At 40.1% G+C, this 13,164-nt stretch overlaps 1 protein-coding gene across 1 annotated transcript in view; it reads right to left on the reverse strand.

Moving 5' to 3' along the window:
- Window positions 1–2,764: 2,764 nt before the first annotated feature.
- PAXIP1 (PAX interacting protein 1) overlaps window positions 2,765–13,164 on the reverse strand; it is a 134,807-nt gene continuing 124,407 nt past the window's right edge. The window contains exons 23-24 of the transcript XR_008912360.1: window positions 3,323–3,370; window positions 2,765–3,025 (exon numbers count right to left, since the gene is read on the reverse strand). The gene's annotated coding sequence lies outside the window, so the exon portion shown is untranslated. The remainder of the gene's footprint in view (window positions 3,026–3,322; window positions 3,371–13,164) is intronic.

Raw genomic sequence — 13,164 nt, forward strand, 5'->3', positions numbered from 1 at the left:
CCTCCAGGTGCTTCCTGGCATTCTATCCACTGAACTACCAAACTGCCTCTTTTTATTTATTTTGTTAAAAATTTCCTAATTGCACTTTTATTGGATTCTTTTTTTTCCACCATAAATTCGACACTTCTGCTTTAAAGGATATCTCTGAGCCTTAAGAAGGGCCAAGAGACTAGTTCCTTCCTCTTTAATTTCCCAGCAGTTTTACAAGCACTCCAATAATCTGACCATCAATTATTTTCTTTCAACCCCATATTTCAGGAGCCAGCTTTCACTAGTAGGACAACATCAGGCTCTGTGACTTCTCGTCCCATTTCCAGAGTCTGTTTGCATGGATAATAGTGTTTGCCCAAGTCACAACTGTCCTAGTTTTCTGCTCAAATTTTACCCATATATGATTGTTTGTTAGGAGGGGGCTGATACTGATTAGTTAAAGTCTGAAGCCATGGTAGGTAGAGTTTCCAGGTGGAAGGCAGGATCTCATTGCTCCCCCTGCCCCCACATTGGATGGGTATAAGACTGTGAGAGGTTTTGGGGAGGGGGTGCCTTTATAAATCTAATATTCCTGTAGGAACTTCAGCCCACTCCCACCTCCAGCTTTACAGATAACTAGCAGTGCAAGAGGAATTCATCTTTACAAGGCCAGGTGTGAATAACTATTTCAACCACCTGAAAAAGGGACCACAAACATTCTCCTATTTGAAGCTCCAATAAATTGAATTGACTGTAAAAGAGAACTTCCTCCAAGCTATGGAAACCTCTCAGCATTGGGGGAATTAGATCAGAACCTCAGGAGATGCAAGGACTCCTCAGGTTTCTATTTGAAATTCTCGGGCAACTACCCCACCTCCTAGGTGGAAGGGGTCTACCCCACAGCCCACCTCCTCAGAACAAGAGAAGTGAAAGGATATAGCTGAGGCTTTCTAGCCTCCACTGAGAGTTTCCTAGTCTCACTCTCAGATTAGCTTTCCAGTCTCAAGTCTCCTATCTCAGCAGCAACCTGTTCCTTGAGGTCAGAAACCATGGAATGGTTCCTGGCAAGGGTCCCTAAGCTTCCACCTCCATTGGGAGAAATCTCTTCCCTTTTACAGTCAATGGCTCCAATAACTCCCTCTTGGCCAACATTGCACCATCCCAGTTTAAGATCTCATTGTCTATAGGATGCCTTTCCCAATCCCTCAATTCTAGTTCCTTCCCTCTGTTGATGTCCTTTTGGTCCTGCCCAACTCTTTGTGACCCCATTTGGGGTATTCTTGGCAAAGATACTGGAGTGGTTGGCCATTAACTTCTCCAGTAACTACCTCTTGGCCAACATTGCACCATCCCAGTTTAAGATTTCATTGTCTACAGGAAGCTTTTACCAATCCCTCAGTTCTAGTTCCTTCCCTCTGTTGATGTCCTTTCGGTCCTGCCCAACTCTTTGTGACCCCATTTGGGGTATTCTTGGCAAAGATACTGGAGTGGTTGGCCATTAACTTCTCCAGTTTTTAGAGATAAGGAAACAGACTTGCCCAGGGCCAAACATCTAGAAAATGTGTGAGGTCAGATTTGAAGTCAGGTTTACCAGACTCCAGGGCCAGTGCTCTCTCCACTGCCTCACCTAACTGTCCCCTCTGATGATGACATCCTCCTTATCCTGAGCCTGGTTGGTAAATAGCTGTTTGCCTTTTGTGTCCCCAGTTAGATTTCAAGCTCCTCCAGCACAGGATCATCTTATCTTTCACCTTATTTATATCCTCAGCATTTATCATAGCCTGCCTGACACATGGGAGGTGATTAATAAATGTTTATTGACTAACGCACTTTCTTTTAAATCCCTTACCTCCTGTCTTGGAATCCATACTGTATTTTGATATCCAGGCAAAAGAGCAGGAAGGGCTAGTCGATGGAGGGTAAGTGACTTACCCAGGTCCCACAGAGAGAGGGTATCTGAGATGAGTTTGAACTCCTGTCTCTACGTCTGACTCTCAATCCACTGAGGCACCTAGCTGCCCCGCCTTAAGTTTTATAGTCTTTATAACCACCCTCTGAGGCAGTTAGTGCAGGCATTATTGTCCCCATTGTAAAAATAAGGCAACGGAGGCTCAGAGAGATTGTTGAATTGATTTGTCCAGTGTTCCAACAATATCTCACTCCAGAACCAGAGATCTTTCACCCATCTGAACACAATGGCATGTGTACTACATGTGCAATTATTACTCTGCTATACAAAGTGATAAATAGGATGATATACCTCACCGCCTCATTGGTGCTCATCTGCAAAATGAAGGGGAGAACCAAATGTTCTTTCACATTAATTCCAGCTCTTAATATGAAAGATGCAATAACCAGACACCTGAGGCAGGAAAGAGGAAATAAGGAGCACACATTTGCAACTGGAGCCACAAGCTAATAGCGGATTTGTCCCCTTACACAAACACTAGATATCAAGCAAACCACTACTTCTGGCTTTTCTCCAGTTAAAAAAATCTTCTTGAATCCCCCTCCAAGAAAGCCCAGCTTTTATCCATCCCCAACTCCATATGGGATTTACAGTGGCTCCTGTCAGCTTGCCTGTGACCTTTTGCTTTCTATTAATCCTTTGCTCAAACACCATGGACCTTCTCTTCAGCTTGGGGAAAGGGCAGGCCAGTAGGGAGCTGGAGCCCCTGTGGCGTTAGCCTTCTGTTCACAGGGCAAGGGCATGAAATTTTTATACTACCTCTTCCTGCAGGCACAACAGGGCCCCCCATCACTTCCCTCCTCCCCCAGCCCCCCAGCTCTTTGGATGGATAAAGACACCAGATGAAACACAGGGAGTCACTGGAGGGATTTGCTTTGTAGGGTGCTTATGAAGTTTCAGGCTGGAGTTTTACTTTTACCCAGAAAGAGCAAAAGGAAGTGGAGAGGGATTAAGAGAGTACAGGGACAGTTTTATGTTTTAGAAATAAAGAGGTGATGGGTGGTCCCAAATGAAATGGTACTCGCATTTTCAGATGAGGTCAAGATAAGTAGTTTTGCTTATTTGTATTCATTAAGTGCAGGTAATCTGTAATAAAAAAAAAGAAAACACCAATAAAACTTATAAAAGTAGAGAGAATAAGTGAAATTTAAAAGGTTAGTTTGGTGGCACATCTAAGTGGACCCAGTACAATATAATTTAATCATTTGCTTTGAGGAGGGTATTTTTGAAACATGGACTGGACCCAGTTCAGTAAATATCTGGGGGAGTCTATTCAGTTTTGCCTGGTTCTATTCAGGAGTCCAGGGTCATGAAGAGAGTGGGACATCAATTCAACAAGCATTTTTTAATACCTTTATGCTGATTCTTTTTTAGAGCACTTACTTTTCCCATAGGTATTCCTCTTCCCACGCCATCTTTAAGAGCCATCCCCTATAATAGAGAAGAAGAAACAAGAGAGAAGGAAAAAAAGTTTTATAAAAGTAACCTATTAAAAAAATCTGATGTTATAGGCAACATCCCACACCTCTGGTCATTCACATCTGCCAAGATGCAAAGGGAGGTGTCTTTTTAGATCATTTCGCAGGGCTAAGACCAGTCTTGATAGTTTTGCAGCATTCCATCCTGTTCTTTTGTTGTTGTCATCATGTATATTGTTTTCCTGGTTCTGTTTTCTTCTCTTTGCCTCTGTTCATGTCTTCTTATGTTTCTTTGCATTCTTCATGCTCATCATTTCTTAGATAACAATAACATGCCATCATGATCACCTTCCACAATTTCTTTAGCTAATCTCCAATTGATGGGCATGTATTTTGTTTTGAGTTTTTTGTTGCTCCAACTGCTATAAATATTTTCAACTAACATTTATTAAGTCGAGTGAGGCAGTCAGTGTCTGTGAAAAAGAGTGGAGCTGTAAGGACCTGGGTTCAAATCTCAGCTCTTGCTCTGTGCTACCTGTCTACCTTTGCACAAGTCATTTCAACTTTCTTGAGTCTCTGTTTCCTCATCTGTAAAATGAGGTGACTGGAATAGCTGACCTCTGAGGTCTCTTCTAGCTAGGTGGCATAATGGACAGAGCTCTGGGTTTAGAGTCAAAAACATCTGAATTCAAATTCAGTTTCAAACATTTACCACATATGTGACACTAAGCAAGTCAACTGCTCAGCTTGTCTGCCTCATTGTCTTCATCTCTAAAATGGGATGATAATAGCACCTACCTTATACAGTTGTTGTGAGGATAAAATGATATATTAATTATGAAACCCTTAGCACAGTGCCTGGCATGTACTAGGTTCTATATAAACGTTAGCTATTATCATTTATTATTGGAGGCAGCTGGATGGTTCAGTGGATAGAATGCTGGTCCTGGAGAAAAAAAAATTTAGTAAGAGGTTGTTGAAAAGAATGATGTAAATTTTCCCATCTAAGTTCATGACCCCCGATATCTATCCAGGGACTCCTTGAGGGTTTGTGAGCATTATGTTGAGCTCCTCCCCTAAGAGAACAACCATATTGCCAGTTGGTTATAAGAAGATAATTGTTTAATGTAAGGTAAAAGAACAGCTTCCCTGAAGTTTAGAGGTTGAGCTTTTAAAGGACTTATTCATGGTGGAAGGAGAGACAACATAAAATAGAGGATAGAGACCTGTGCTCAGACACAGGAAGACCTGAGTTCAAGCTCTGCCTTTTATACATATTGACTTTTTAACCCTTTTTAGTTATTTCACATTTCAGTGTATAATCCAATTCTCTAAGAACAAGAGTTTTAGAGAATGTGCTGTCCTGCATTAGTAGAGAAAGTTTGATCACCAAAGTATCTCCCAACCAATGAAATCACTGGTCCAGAATTTAGCAATGCCCAGTCCCCATCTCTCTCTCTATTTGTGAGATGAGAGATGAAAGTGACTAGATCAGAGGTGAAAGTGACTTTTCTAATAAACTTAAAACTTTATTCTATTATCATCAAAGGGCCAAGCTTGGGAGCTTCAGAATCTGTCTGGTACCTTGAGTGACCCTTCTCAGTGAGCAGCATGTGCGCTGCCAGAGTAGCCAACATGCCCACTCTCAGAGCTGGCTTCAGTTGCCAGTTAAGCACCAAAGCTCACAGTAACATCAAAAGAATTGGAATGTGCTTTCTTGGAGCAAAGCCATGAGGTAACACTGTCTCAATTTACCTCCCTATAGTAATGTGTAACATCATAGAAGTGCTCACTCACTCTCCTTCTCTCTTTTCCTCTCTTTCTCTTCTCTCTCTGTCCCCTTTCTCTGTCTATCTGTCTCTGTCTCTTTCTCTCCCCATCTGTCCCCTTTTTCTGTCTGTTTTCTCTATCTTTCTCTGTCTCCTCTCTCTCTTTCCCTCTGCCCCTATCTGTCTCCCCCCCTTCTCTCTCTCCTGGTCTGTCTCCTTTCTCTGTCTGTCTCCCTGACTCTCTGACTCCCTGTCTCTCTCTCTCTCTCTCTCTCTCTCTCTCTCTCTCTCTCTCTCTCTCTCTCTCTCTCTCTCTCTCTCTCTCTCTCTCTCTCTCTCTTTCTCTCTCTCTCCCAGTCCCCTTTCTCTGTCTGTCTCCCTGTCTCCACCCCCCTCCTCTCTTAGAAATCAGAGAACACTACAAATTTGGGCTTGATTTATTGTTTTGTTGATTGTCTAACTTAAGAAAGTGAAGATGAAAATGTTAATGATGTAAATGAAACTCAAAAGTATGTTGTACGTGCTTTTTTTTTTGGAGAGGAGAGGTTTAGTTAAATATTTACCATCACATCCTTGCCAAATATACCTGTCCTCCTGTTCAAGTAAAAATATTAGCTAGGTTGGAGAAATGGAATAGGAGGAAAAAGGTTGCAACACACAAAGCCATTGAGACCTTAGTGTACATCAGTCAAACAATCAACATTTATTAAGTACCTCTAATTCCTATCAGAGCACAGAACCGATGTCATCAATATGAGATCATCTGAAGCTCGAGTGACTTCAGAGATCAATCCCCTCATTTTATATGTGAGGAAACGTAATTGAATTAGAGGCAGTGGATAGAGAGCCAATCATGAAGTCAAAAAAATCTCATCTGTGTCCAAATCTGGCCTCACACATTTACTAGCTGGATTTCCCTGAGCAAGCCCCTGAACTTCTGCTTGCCTCAGTTTCCCTTGACTACAAAAAGCCAATAATAATAGTACCTCTCTGGATTACCTCCTATGATTATTTTCAGGATCAAATGAGGTTTATATAGCACAGTTCCTGGTACATAATCAGACTTAATAAATCTTTATTTCTTTCCTTCCTTGCTTCTGGTCAAATAGTTGAGAGCAATGCCAGGATTCAAACATAAGTCCCTGACACCAAAACCATTGCTTGAAGATGCAAATGTTGATAGAAGAAAAGATTGTAAACATGGAACACTGTCCAGCCAGAACTGACGTAGGAGAGACATCATATCTAATACTTCAGAATATGAGGTATTTAATGGAGGGGAAAGAGGATAAAAATATAAGTAAATAAAAGAGGGTAAGTATACTTTAAATGATGATTTTGACCAGTGCTGGCCTGGCTGTTATTAAGACATTAATATTAATAGCAATTATTATTCTTGTAGTTCATGTTTACCTAGTGCTATACAATTTGCAATATGTTTTCCTTCCAATGAACCCATTTGGTAAAATATATAGTTATCATTAGCCCCATTTTACAGGTGAAGAATCTATGGTGCAGAGAAATTAAATTATTTTCTCACAGCCATATGGCTAGTAAATTGTTTGCCCAGGCCAGTTAGAATAAGCATCTCCTCTCAAAGGAGAAATGACAAAAGCTAAGTGATTTATAAATATCCATGAGGGTAGTCCCTAACTGAAAAGGTATTTTACCAGTCTCTGTCTTTAGCCTTATCTGCTCTATTCATGACTAGAATAATCAAACATGGATGAGCTTTGCTTATCCTAGGTTGCAGCATCCATCTCCCTTTGTATAAAACTGCACAGCCCCTAAAATCTGCAGGCCATCAGGTTTGGAATTATTATTCTGTGAATGTAGTGGAACTGCTAGGAGTAATTAAATATATGACCTCATTTTCCTAATCCAGATAAAGATAGGGACTGAGAAAGTGGCTACAAAGTGAACCCAACTGCACATTTCTCCATGCACCACTTGTACATGACCACCTGCTCTATTTAAGAAATCTTGCAGTCTTTCCACGATCTCTGAAATCCCAAACATGTATAACGCTGCAGAAAAGACAAGTTAAACCTAGATCCTTTGCTCCCAAACCCAGAATGTTTTCCATTATATTATGATGTACCAATGGATCATGAAAAAATATATCTCAGTACCCTTACTCTTCAAGATCATCTATTTTCATCCCCTATTGGAAGCCTACAAAGAGGTGGTTGGCTCTGGTGAATTCTGCCCAGTTACATATCATGAATAATTTTAAAATTTAAAAAACCAATCTAGATCAGGATAAGGATTGAGTGGGATAGATATTAACAATATATTGCTCCTAACTACTCTGGATTGTGTGGAAATATGGGGGGAGAGGGAAACACTGCCAGATTTTGACAAGAGTAATAAGATTTGAACCTCAGGAAAAGAGAAAAGAAAAGGATCTTTGGACCTCAAAAAGATCTCCCATTCCATTAGCTAATAAGAAGCTTTTTCCAAACCCCATAGTCTAAAAAGCACATACTGAAAAGGCTAGTTCTCAATTCCTTCCTTTTGGGCTCTGAAGCCAAAGGATATCTGCCCTTTCTCCTCATCCTGGTTCATTTTATTTCCCTTTCAAGCAGGCTTAATTAGCTGACACTAAAGCCTCCTATTGGTGGCAGCAATCCTAGTAATGACACATTCTCTTGGCAAAAAGGAAGATGCAGGGTGCTGAAGGATTCCACAGAATGATGCCAGCATATAATCGAGGGGAAGTATAGGGCTTTGGGAGGGGAAAACTCTCATTTTCACAAGAACAAGGGCTTATTATCAGGAATAAATAAGCAGTCAGCAAGTGACTCAGACCAATGTGGTGAAACAGAATGTTTCACATAGAAAATATGAGAGAAAAAGAGTAAATTTCAGATTTGGGGGGCAGGGGAGAGGATAAATAGCATGAAGCCAACTCAATATTTGAAGACGCTTATTACCTGGCAGGCAGATTTATAAAAGCTAGCATTTATATAGCACTTTAAGGTTTCCAAAGCACCTTCCAAGTTTACCTAATTTGATCTTCACCATGACCCTGGGAGGTAATTATCTCCATTTTATAGAGAAGAAAACTGAGGCCAAGAGGTTAAGTTACTTGTCCGGGGCCACACAGCTAGTAATAGGGTCTTCTTGATGTACTCGATCCACTGAGTTATAGATGCTACTCAGTCAGCCCCACAAAGGTGGGGGGAAGAGAGGAAAAAGAAGAGTTGGAATGTGTATACTCTCTCCTAAAGATCTCTCTATAGAGATTTGCCCTAATCTGAAACCAAATTCATTATCTTTCCCTGACAAACCCTACCCTCTTCCCAACTTCCCCATTATTGTCAAGATCCCATTATCCTCCTGTCATTGAGGCTCACAGCCTTCATACCATCCTGGACTCTTTCTCACCCCACATGTCCAACCTATTATCAAATCTCATTCCCTCTACCTTCGCAATATCTCTTGTATACATCCCCATGCATACTACCACCAACACCAGCCCTCTGCAGCCCCCCTTTACGTGTAATCTTTCCCCATTTGAATGAAACCTCCTTGAGATCAGGGAATGTCTTAGTTGCTTGTATTTATATCCTCAAGACTTGGTACAAACTTTGGCACATAATAAGTGCTAAATTAATGATCTAGCTATCTATCGTAGATCATCCACCTGGCTACCTTTATATGTCTATATGTGTCTGTCTTTCTATCTAATGCTTATTCCTATTATATCCTTCAGCACATCATTCCCATAACCCCATCCCCAGAATACTGGTATCCAATGTCAACCTATATGTGTGCCGAGACTTTTTTTTGTAACCATTGTCTTTTGTCTTCATTCCTAAGCATAATGACTCTCTAGTCTCGATCCTAGGAATCCTTTTCCTAATTCCACATGGGGGAAATTCTTATTTTCCATGAGAGGAAGTATATAAGAATGGAACTTGGGCTCAGCAAGTGGATAGTGAGACCAAGGTCAGCCCTATACAAAATTAACAAGTAGACAAATTTTGTCCATCCTAGAAACTCAATGTTCCTAAACTGTTTTTGACTCCCAGGACCTCCTACTGTGGCACCATAATAGATGGAACCTCTGAACTTTTTGTGATCTGTTCTCTCACCTACCAAAACTTCCTCCCCTTCTATATCAACCTCTTTCTTCTCAGCCTATTATAACTCAGTTTTTATTCTATCCCCACCATTCTACTTAGACTGCTCTTCCCCAAATTACTAATGATCATAGTGTAGAAAAATAATGTGCAACCCTTAGGAGACAAATGGCATCAGGGAACCCATTCTTTAGAGATATCTTGCCAAAATCTCAGTCCCACAATCCTGAAAGACTTATGGTGGGGAATGCTCTCCATCTGCAGAGAAAGAACTGTTGAAGTCAGATGGATGAAGATCAAAGCATCCCATCTTTCCCATCAGTGTATTTATGGTTTTATTTGGAGGGTTGGTTTTGTATGAGTGTGCTCTTACAATAATGACCAATGTGGAAGTGTGTTTTGCATGATAATAAAAGTTTTTAAACATATCAATCCCAGTGTCCTGACATGCCTTAGATCCTTCTCTTCTGCCATGTCCTCCCCACCTCCCAAAGAAATGTTAACTTACCAACTATGGTTGGCAGATTGTCAGAGATAAGATATGGTCTTTTGAGGAAGCGTGCACCTCCCCTTTCTTCCTAGCAGAGTTAGAAGGACAAATAGGTTGTGGGATGAGAACAAATAGGTTGTATGTAACTGGGTACAGAATCAGAGTTTATGCACTTGCCCCTACCTCCAGCCCCAGGACAATAGTAAAATAAAAGCAATTTTTTAAAGGGAAGCATCTTAAGCTAAGAAACTCCAAGGTGGGTTTGAGGTGTCACACTGTGGGAGTCACACAAAGACCCTATTCTTGGTAAAAGCCACTGAAGATATTTAATAGTGCTAGAGGAATGAAGGGATTTCATTCTGAAAAGGGGCTACAAATACTCCAGGTAATTCTTTGTCTATTTAGAGAAGAGTGAAATATTGACAAAAGGGAGCAGCCCCAATAAAAGAAAATTCTGGTCTGATTCCTTATTGATAAACCTTTAAACGCTCTGCAGAAAATAGCTGCTACCAGTATCTACAGTGTCCAAGGAGAACCATAGATGAATTGAAAAGATACTAGTGCTGCTCCAATAGTTCATGGAAGTTTAGAAATGGCCAGAGAAACATTAAGCTTCTCCCTCTGTCTCTTTTTTTACCTATCTGCAGCCAGGTGTTAGAGTGGATAGTGTCAGGCTTTGGATCAGAAAGACTCAACTTTCTGTGTTCAAATCCAGCCTCAGACACTTACTAGCTGTGTGACCCAGTGCAAGTTACTCAACCCTGTTTGCCTCAGTTTCCTCATTTGTAAAATGAGCTGGGAAAGGAAATGGCAAGCTACTCCAGTATCTTTGCCAAGAAAACCTCAAATAGGTTCACAGAGGGTAGACACAAATGAAACAACTCAACAACCACAAAATGGTGTACAACTATGGTCCTCTTCTTGGTTCCACATGACTGAGTGCTTAAGTGCACACTTAAGTAGGCACACATAATTTTGTTACACATTGCTTTGCACAAAGCTACTCTGCTCTCCATATGTTTGTTTTCTCTCCCTTATCTCAGCAAGAAGTGCCTGATAGACAAGGATTATGTTTTTTATTTCTTTTATATCTCAGGACGACAGATAGTCTGAGTACTGCATTAGCAGACCTAAGACAGGAAAAAAGTCAGAGGAACGTCTCCAGAAGGTTTTGTAGATACTTTGTTGAATGATATGGGCAGGCATCACATTAGACAAGAAGATATGAATAAATTATGATCTATAGTACTGGAGCAACTACTCACACCAATGAGATCAAGTATTAATTCAGAGTCAGAGTACTAAAGTTCAAATCCCACTTCTACTGCTTACTATCTGTGTAACAATTGGCAAGTTAGTATCCCTGGGCCTCAGTTTCCAAAACTGAAAATGAGGGCATTACACTAAATTGTCCAAGATGTCCCTTCTAGCTCTATTATGCAATGATGCTATTTGTTGTTCAGTTATTTCAGTCATGTCCAACTCTTCATGACCCCATTTGGAATTCTCTTGGAAAAAATACTGGAGTGGTTTGCCGTTCCCTTCTCTAGCTCATTTTAAAGATGAGGAAACTGAGGCAAATAGGCTTACACAACTTGTCCAGAGTCAGGTAGCTAGTAAGTTTTTGAGGCTAGATTTGAATGCAGAAAGATGAGTCTTCTTGGGTCCAGACTCAGCACTCTTTCCACTGCACCACCTAGCTGCCCTATGATCTTATTGCCTATGTACATATGCCAAGGTATTACATTCATTTGAAGACTTGCCAATTAATGTCTGCAACTTGGGATTCTCCTGGGAGGAACACAGATTTGGCAGTGATTGAGGGGACTGAGCCCACTACTTTGGCAGAAAGTCCCTGTATGGAGTTTTCTCCTATATCACTACTACACTGTCCCATCCCAGCTTTGGGGCATTTTCTTGCCATAGCTGATAATTATTTCCTTACTAATAGTTTAACACAGTAATTATTCAATAAATACTTGTCAGTTGACTAAAAAGTCACTACAGACTCAACCCCCCAAAGACCACTTTTTTCAAGTTAATATCAACACTCCTCCCTCCATCACACACACATCCCCCCACACACAAGGAAATAAGTAGCCAAGAAAAATTAATCTCTGTTAGCAAATGATAAAAAAGACAATGTTTGCACATCTTTTCAAGAAGAGAAAGTAAAAAATTATCAGGATCTTGCTGTTATGTAGAAATATAGTTCATAGAAAACCCAAGTCATTTATTAGTCACATGTAAGATCAGATGTAGCCCCATCACCTGGAAAAGGAATGTCTATGGAGAAGGGACCAGACATCCCCATCACTACTATCTTGACCATCATCTCCCCTTATACTCTAAGGGAGAGAGCACAGGATCCTAAAACCAAAAGCCTTAGGAACAGCAATGTTTCTGGCCTGATGCCCTCAGCCATCATCCTGGGAAGCATCCCCTGTGGAAATGCAGCCTAGCAACTGTTCCTAAAAGTATTATAGCCACAGATGTTGGTGAGTTAGAAAAGAAAATTCTTGCCCCAAAGTGGTTCTGTGGTTCAGTGCTCTGTGGTTTAGTATTAGAAACTGGGATCATTTTATGTTAAAAATGACATTAAATAAGAGGCATTAACTCTGTCTTGCTAGTGCATCCTGGAAATTTCCATCTATCTTGCAACTGAGATCTTCCTTATATGTTGTCTCTCCCATTAGAATGTGAACTCCTCAGAATCAGGACCTGTCATACTTTTCTATTTAAACTTCAAGAATTTAGCACAATACCTTACACATAGATAATATTTAATAAATGTATTCAAAGCACTGAAAATATAGAGGCAAAATGGTACCTACCCTCTTGGAGTTCACATTCTACTTAGAGGGGAACAGCATGTGCACAGATATATTTAAAATATTTTGTTATATATTAATATTAAATTATTATTAAAAACATCTAAATAGCTTTACATTAAATTATTGCATCAACATATTTTATATTATTATTTAAAACATTATATTAAAATATATTTGTTATATATTAAAAACAAATTTAAAGGAATGGGGAGGAATATTAACACTAGGGAAATAAAAAAGGGATTCTTATAAGTACAAATAGATAAAGATATTTGTAATAATTTGAGAAGAGAATAAGCATCGAATCATAAATTTGGAGCTAAAAAAGACCTTAAAACTCATCAAGTTCAAGTCTCTCATTTTATAAGTGAGGAAACTGAGGTGAAAACAGAGAAGTGAAGTGATTTCTCACAGTCATACAGCTAGTGAATGTCAGAGAAAGGTTCATCAACTAGGGGAGAATCATGACTGTCTTCCCATCAAATGTGATTCATGAACTGAGCCCCAAATCAAGCAAGAGGTTCTTAGAGGTAAAGAGGGAGGGCATTTTAGGCATGGAGTAGAATAGAATGGAATTGGAGATGGAATGTAGAGTTTAGAAAACCCCACCTTGAACAGAAGAAAAT

This window comes from Monodelphis domestica, chromosome 5 (assembly GCF_027887165.1).
Source record: "Monodelphis domestica isolate mMonDom1 chromosome 5, mMonDom1.pri, whole genome shotgun sequence".
Classification (NCBI taxonomy): Eukaryota; Metazoa; Chordata; class Mammalia; order Didelphimorphia; family Didelphidae; genus Monodelphis; species Monodelphis domestica.